Raw genomic sequence first — 8,364 nt, 5'->3', positions numbered from 1 at the left:
ATCTGGCCAAATTAATTAGAAACAGGTGTACCTATAATGAGTGAAATAAATGCCTTCATGAGTGAAATCAAGCTTGTGTTTTCTTTGGTCTCCAGCAAATTGAATTCCTTGCTGCCAAAATAGGCTGAAGGGATGAAGCTTCTTTGGTATAGTCTACCTTTTCCATACATTCAACCTGTGCCGGCCCTGCTTGCAGTTAGCAGCTGTGGAGTGAGCAGAAACTATGTTGTTATGGATGATCCTTTTACCACACTGGCGATTCTCCTTCAGGAATACCTTTCACAGTTCTGCTCTTAGCACTCCAGAGTTGCATATGAAACATTTCCAGCTGCTGTTTTATTAAGATCAGTGGCGTATCTGCTAGAAGGACATGGGGGGGTCAATTGACTCCGGGTGCCCCCCACTGGATCACGTGGGGGGTGCCTGGCAGGCCCACGGCAGGCTCCCAATAAGGGGGCACGAGTGCGGGTGGGGACGACTGGAGCGGGTGTTGCTCCAGGTGCAATTTCCCGCCCCCCATACACATCTGATCAAGATACATACAAAATTTTTATAGCCAGACTTCAAAACGTTGAATGGCATCAATGGCAATGCTAAGCATTTACATTCCACCATAATTCTAATCTGGGAGCAAGTAGATGAGGGGTGGTTGCAGGGATGTAGGAACAAACAAGTCGTGTTAGATTTAAATGAATGAAGTTATACATTCATGCATCTTAACAAGCGGCAAGGGAAACATTTATAGGATGGTGAAATGAATTGCAACAAGGAAAAGGAATATGTTATTTTGAAATGAATTACAGTGTGCCTGCATTTAAAGAAGTCACAGTGTGAGCTTTAAATGCCTTGTAAATGCTTCCATTTGTGAAAGGACTATAACTTCTGAAGACCAGGGCTGTCGGTAAAACTAACAGTTTTATTTCCTAGCAGTTAAACTCCTGCATAATCTGGCAGCATATTGTGGGAAATGCTACTTGTATACTAACTGCTCTGACAATCATTGACCCCAGTGTAGAATGTGAGTATGCCAAGTAAGAAAAAGATCACCCATAGGCAATCCTACAGCTAGAAGTCCTCTAACTTACAGTAAGATCATACCATGAATGGTAAATAACCATATAGGCTGCATGGATGTTCATTGGAAAAACAACTAGTGCAACTAATGTACTGCCCTACACAATTTGGTCCAAGTATGGATTTGATTGAAAATAAAATGAGTCAGCTGGAATGCTCAATTCCTGGTCAATCTTCATGTATAACACAAAGATGTCATGATTTGTTGTTTAACTGGGGAAGCAGGCAGCTAGTAGTACACTATGACAAAACTCCTTTCAGTTGATCGTATGAGGAAACACAGACTTGCGAAATGTGTCATTTGGATTCCCACACTGTGCCCATTGACTCCCTTTTGTTACTGTGAGGTTTTCCTTCTTTTATGGTATTGTGTATGTTGGAGAAATAGAAGAAGCAGCATTTTGGAACTGACAAAGGTGTATGCACACAGCTTTGTGAATGTGTATGTAGCTGTGTCTCTGCCCTGGAGGACTGGTGCTAACATATCTCAGAAGGTAAGCAGGGTTGGGCCTAGATGGTGCTTGAATGGGTCACCACCAATGAAGTCCAGGATTGCTATGCAGAGGAAGGTCATGAGAAACCACCTCTGTTAGTCTCTTGCCTTGAAAATCCTACTGCATCGCCATAAGTCAGATGCGACTTCATGGCACCTCTCTCTCTCTCTCTCTCTCTCTCTCTCTCTCTCTCTCACACACACACACACACACACACACACACACACACACAGAGCTACCCATGTACATGCAAGCACATGCTTCTGTAAGTCAGGACCCCCCCAATTTTTTGAACCTCTGAGCACTTTTGAAGTTCTGAAAACAGGTAGCAACTGCAACCACCCAATGGTTGCTGAGGAGGGTGGGGGTGCAGCCAGCCATCAAATGATGGGCCACAGCTCCCCTGACAATCACAGCATGTCATGTGGTTCTAAATCAAGTGTTATCCTGTGATGAGCATCTATGTTAGGTATTTAATGCACGCCCAAAGGTGATGCTTCCTTGGCTCTTTGAAGCACCTCGTCCTCCAGTGAGGAGAAGAAAAGACAGGAGTGGCTCTCTGCTTCAGAGAAGGGAGTGGGGAAAATGGCACACATGGGGATAACTGTCATCAGATTCAGATTAGGTGATAATCACCAGATGCAAATATGTTCCAAATGTAGTGGGGATGGGATGAAATATTAGCCAAGCCACTTGTCTGGATTCACTGGTGGGGGCATGTCTGACATTACAGCTTTGCCTCTGCCCCTGGATGCAGGCAGTTTCTTCCTATCTTCTAGCTCAATGTGCTCCCTTAATTTGCATACCTACAATACTTCAGGCTCCACTCCACACATTCTCCCTTCCAAATCTGGAACAACACAGTTCACTAGGACAATGGGTTTGTCTGTTAATGAGGACCAGAGCTCAACCAACTAGAACAGCTAGTAGTAACAAAGCTACTGAGCTGAACAGATGCCAACCATTTTGTAAGGAGTTCAAGATGTTTGCCATGTCAACAGACTAATTCCAGGATTGGCTGGCTCACTATGGGAAGTTCATCTGGCAAACTCATTCGAGGGGAAGATTGCAAATTGTAATTTAAAGATGATGTAAATTAAATATACGTTATAAAGCTTTGTCTATTGACTATGCTCTTCCAGGTTTAATTATAACAGGAAGTAGGCACACTCTGTAGTTTCCTGTCTGAAGGAACAGAAAGGAATACTTTTACTGTTCTTGGTTTGAAGAATATCCCTGATGTGAATGCTATTTTTAAAGATCTCTTATTATTAAAAAATGCCTTTGTAACTTCATGTTCCTTTCTTTCTGAATTTGATGCCAAATCATGACTACTAGAGTCTTTTGTGATACAAGCTGAATAAAAAATGATATGCCTTCCAACATCTCAGGCTGTCTTATATTTTTGGAAGTGAGCAATGTTACAAAAGTGTTATTTCAGAATATTTATATTCTTCTAAAATCTAGGGCAGTGGTTCTCAACCTGGGGGTCGGGACCCCTTTGGGGGTCGAACGACCCTTTCACAGGGGTCCCCTAAGACTCTCTGCATCAGTGTTCTCCATCTGTAAAATGGATAAATGTTAGGGTTGGGGGTCACCACAACATGAGGAACTGTATTAAAGGGTCACAGCATTAGGAAGGTTGAGAACCACTGATCTAGGATCTCATTGTTGTTTTAATTTTTTTCATAGCTTTTCATATTGTTGTTTGGGAATGGACCAGAATGCCTAAAAATTGTATTTGATTAAGGAATATTAAGTTTGTATGAACCAAAGATTTCTAAGAATCAAAATGGAGACCAGCAGGACTGCATGTTAGCAGATGGTCAAACTGCATGTTAGAAGCTTGTCAGTGATTATGCAGGCAAGCAAAGATAAATATCTTTAAGATCTTGTCACTAAAGGTTAATACGTGGCAGAAGACATATGCTTTATAACTTTGTTTTCAGCACTAGCTACATGGGATGCCTAAGGGAAATAAAGAGATCAGAGGTTGGAATAGAAATGAATGTGATTAGTTAAATGGAAAAAGTGTTTTTATATATATGTTAAATGAACACAGAAATGATAATGAGAGATTCATATGTACTGGTATTTTTCTATAATTCTATTGTATTAGAATCGAATGGTATAATTGTTAAAATCATGTTTTAATCTGTTAAAGTAAAATAATTTCAAACTGGGAAAGGGAAGTTTTATGATTCTAGAGAATATATGTAAAAGCCTGCATACCCTGGGGAGGTATTTCTCTTCAGGAGCAAACTTAGAAAGGTAGGAAAACGGGTTATTGGAAACCAGAAAAGGCAGAAGTTAGTTTTATTGCAGCCGTTTGCATATGGGTAGAGGGACGTGAGCTAAGAACATGCAGCATTTGTGATATGTAGAATAGAGGCTGTCTTAATGTGACAAGGAGACAAAACATCCAATGGGATTTTAAGGTTCATGCTTATAACACGTGAAAGGGATATGGATTATGTACGTGGGTATGGGGATGAACTATGACGTATGTATTCTTGTATCTATAAAGACTAAGGTCTTTCGTATGGTAGGTGTGTCTCTCTTTCGAGAGCACCCAAAGTGTGCCTCTCCCTTGGGAGAGTTCACCTTCTGTCAGAAATCTATATTCTGTTCAGTAAAACTTTCTGTTTGTTTCTGATGTCAGATGTCTGATGCTTTTTTGGAGTTTGTTTCTAACCTATCTTTTCTCAAGACAGCTGAGCAAGCTGGACATGGGTTCTGGCCTCACAGTTTATTGTTTGGGCAGAAGCTGGTAACCTTAGGAGGGCAGGGTTCTCAATGGGGTACAATGCCATAGAGTCCATACTCCAGAGTCCAATCTTTTTTTCATTCACATACCCCTTGGCAACCCGTTTCCCTAAAATTGTACCCTCATATTAGCAAACCCATTGCATATTTTTTTTCACGTAACCCCAAACATTCTGGTGTGTACTCCTAGGGGGTGCAAGTACCCCAGGTTGGGAACTGCTCTGAGAATCCTTTTGATTGGAAAATGATTTATAAAGTCTGAAAATCAAGTGTAATTTCAGGGGAACCCCACTTGGAGGTTGGCATCCCAATTGCCGAGAGAATGAGGTATCCCAACCCATAAAATAGAGAACTGACAATGCCTTTTCTCAGCGTTCAAATATACTGTATAGTTTTATTTAGGGTCATCTCCCCAGCCCAGAACCTCATTATTAACAGAAAGGATCCCTTTCAAAGGTGGGGGGGGGGGGGACAATATCAGGCATGCCCTCTGAATGGCCATTTTACATTAGGGACTGTGATTGTGCTTGTCAAAAAGGTAGATGCAAGCACCGATCATCGTGATGTGCAGCAGGCAGACTATATTAGTGGGGTGGCTTGCCATAGCTTTCCTCAGTTGACTACACTTTATCCCAGCAAACTGGGAACTCACTTTACCAGTCTTGGAAGGGCGGAAGGCCTTTAACCTTGAACCAGCTATGCTCATGACCCGAGTTCGAGCCAGAGGGAAGTCAGTTCCAGGTAACTCGCCTCAAGGTTGTCTCAGCCTTAAATCCTTCCAATGTCGCATTAGAAAGGCAAGTCAGTTCCAGGTAACTCGCCTCAAGGTTGTCTCAGCCTTAAATCCTTCCAATGTCGCATTAGAAAGGCCTAACGCGTTGACTGGAAATGCCTTCCTGCTAAGAGTTGGCCATGCATTACTGCTGCAAGTTTGAATTTGAGCGGGAAAAGACGTTGGAGGGCAGGAAAAGACAAGGGGGGAGGCGTGATGGTGATGATGAAAGTGGGACCCAGTGAGCTTTCGACCGTTAAAATTGGGAGAGGAAGGGGGAGGGGTGGAGTCGGCAGCATCGCCCCGCCCCCTCCCCGGTTCGGACGGCTTCCTTTGAACATCAGTCCCGTGCGCCTCAGGGGTGAGGAGGGAGAGATGCCAGGCGCGCGTGCGCGCATGACCCCCTGTGATGGCGCGAGGCCGCGCACGCCCGGCCTTGTAAGGCGCATGACGTAAGCGTCAGCTGTGCGGCCCGCGCGGCGGATGGGGAGAGAGGCCGGCCGTGAGTTCCGGGGCGTGGGTATGAGGCGAGGCGGGTACCTAGTGGGACGCTGACCGGCCGGCGGAGCCGTTTCTCCCTTGTCTCCGCTCCCCGGGCGTCGTTTTCGCTGCCGAGAGCCCCGAGCAGAGAAGCCGGAGCGGGGAAGCAGAGCCCCTGGGAAGCGCCTCGGCCCTGTGTGGTGAGTGTGGTGTGGGGGAGTCCCAAGCGCGCCCCCCCCCCCCCCGGGAAGAAAGGCGGGGAGGACTTTGCCCTTATGTGTCCATATGAATATGCTACCTATCCCGTGTTTGTGGGAGGGGATGCGGGTATAGGGGTCCCAGTCTCCCCACCCCCAAGTAAGGAGGGGGAAAGCGCAGGACTGGACTTTGCCCTTATCTGCCCGTATGGATAACACACGACCTGCCTATCCAGTGTTTGCTCGTTGGGGAAAGGCACTGCCCAGCTGAGTCAGAATAAAGTCCATGTTCTTCTCCCCACCCCACCCCACCCCCCGCTTTTTTGTCCTGTCTTTCTTTTTTGTGCCCCTCCCACCCCCAATCTGGTGGGGTGGGAGGCTGCGCCGCCCTGGTTTCATCTCCCGTACAGGCCAAGAGGATGCTGCAGCCTCCTCCTCCCCATCCCTCGCCAGCCTCCTTTTCCCAGGCCTGAGGCAATGTCTGTGTCATGATGGGGGGGGGGGGGCATCGACGAATCCTGTCCCCGTGTTTGGTGTAATCTTCAGGGAGTTCGTTGGCCTTCAGAGATAAAGGAAGCGAGGCGGACCTTACCGGGCTCGAATCTGCCATGGAGACGCCACCATCTGATCTAGAAGCTGTTCTTCCTGGGGCTGGGGCACTTTTTGTAGTCCCCCAGGGATCAGGGTAATGCTTTGCACTACCTCGGGTCCTGCCATCTGCTGTGATTCTGACCCTTGTAAGGTTGCCTGGGCATGGAAACCAGATGGTACATGCACTTGGCCATACGTGAGAAGGCCTTCTGAGTCCTGGCCTGTCAAGGTCAAGCTCTGGCTGGTTCCAGGCTCTCCAAAGTGCTTATATATCATTTTGTAGCTGATCCTTTTAATTAGAGTTGTCTGGGATTGAATATATCAGCCTGTGGGTAAGGATGCTCTACCACTGTGTTGTGGCTCCACTGCACAAGGTGGGGGTTGCTGGAGTTCCCTCCAAATTGATAGTTGACTTGCAGCAGGAGGCAGTTTGGGGGCGTTTTCTTCTAATGAGATTTTCAGTAGGTGTGGTCCTTAGTAGTTTGCCAGAGTTGTTATGTGTGAGAACAGGTGGAATTACGCATGCCTTGTGGGGTGCAACACATTTCCTTACATTGCTACCTGGGGCAGTGGGTAAAGTGTTAAGGTTTGTAATACACTGAACATCTGTCCTCTGCATGCCTTTCCCCCTTAAGATACAGAACCACATAATTTCCATTTAAGTAAATGTCTGACATTTTAGAGTGATATGACCAATTAAAAAACCCACCATTTTGCCCATTATGATGTATTTAAAACTGTATACTGAAGTCAATTTGAGTAATTCTGTCATTTTATTCTTTCGAATTGTCTACATTTTGGAGGCCAGATTAAATTGGTGTTAAAATAGATCTGTGAACAAAACCTGTTTTTTTCCTAGTCTTATTAAAATTTAAATGAAAACTTTACCTATGTGCTAATGCCAAACAGATATACAGGAAGCTATCATATGGATCTCTTCTAATGATTTCATTTATCCTTAATGTGTAGGCCACTGTTTAAAAAAATCCTGTGTGATGTTGGTAAGGTCATAGAACAAAATGCCCAAGAGAGGATTAACTTTAAGGAATTTTCTTCAACTATAAAAAGGTTTGCATCCCTGTCAGTCATCTATCACTCATTTAGCCAGAGTTTAGAATCCCATTGTCTGGCCAGCTTATTTCTTATATAATTAGAAACAATGAATGAAATTTTAGAATGGCTTGGAAAAAATTAAATATGTAGATAATTGATCAGTTATGAGTATGTAGCAATAATAGGTAAAATATTGTTTTTTTTCTAAAAGGGTAATGTATTGAAAATACTGTGCATGAATGGTCTTCTCCAAATTCTTGGAAGGATTTAGAGAATCAGGTAACATGGTAACATTCTTTTTAAAAAGTCAAACATTTGCTAGATGGGAGTTTATTGTCAGTCTTTTAAAATCTAGCTTTCTTGCAAATTCATGGTGCTGTGACTCATGGTAATAGGCCAGATATGTCTTTTGAAAAGTTATCTCTGCATGGGTCTGTTTAAGATTCCATTTTGATTGCGTTAATGATTGGTAGGCCTTCATAGACTACAGAGCCTGATCTTGTGTAGAATTAGGCATGTGTAAGTCTGTTAAAATCAGTGGTGATAGTGATGCCTGACTCCACAAAGGCTGCATTTCTTTCAAAAGGTTTCTGGTTACTGAGATGACAGGGCCATGTCTGCCTAGAAGTGGCTTCTTGGCTAAGTTGTAGTAGTTCAGATTTGAAGTGCAAGGAAATAGTACTCAACAAAAGCAGATACTTTACTGTACTGGTTATTGGGCTGTTGCTAAAAACAATTATAAAATCTGAATCTAATTTTTAAGATGTCACCTTTAAAAGATTGTTCAACTGTGTTCTTACAAATAATCAGTTGCTCATGCTACAATAATGGCTTGTCTAGGAGAAAAGGAATATATCTTTGACTTCTGTGGGGAAAGTTGCTGATGTTAGTGGGATGTAGTTTCTGGTTTGGTTTTCTGAAGAATGTGAATCTTTAT

The 8,364-nt window shown here is 43.9% G+C and overlaps 1 protein-coding gene across 3 annotated transcripts in view; it reads left to right on the top strand.

Moving 5' to 3' along the window:
* Window positions 1-5,475: 5,475 nt before the first annotated feature.
* CCSER2 (coiled-coil serine rich protein 2) overlaps window positions 5,476-8,364 on the top strand; it is a 65,435-nt gene continuing 62,546 nt past the window's right edge. For all 3 annotated transcript variants that reach the window (XM_048505474.1, XM_048505476.1, XM_048505475.1), the window contains exon 1: window positions 5,476-5,786. The gene's annotated coding sequence lies outside the window, so the exon portion shown is untranslated. The remainder of the gene's footprint in view (window positions 5,787-8,364) is intronic.

This window comes from Sphaerodactylus townsendi, linkage group LG08 (assembly GCF_021028975.2).
Source record: "Sphaerodactylus townsendi isolate TG3544 linkage group LG08, MPM_Stown_v2.3, whole genome shotgun sequence".
In the NCBI taxonomy this organism is placed as follows: domain Eukaryota; kingdom Metazoa; phylum Chordata; class Lepidosauria; order Squamata; family Sphaerodactylidae; genus Sphaerodactylus; species Sphaerodactylus townsendi.
This window is presented reverse-complemented; position numbering and strand designations above follow the sequence as displayed.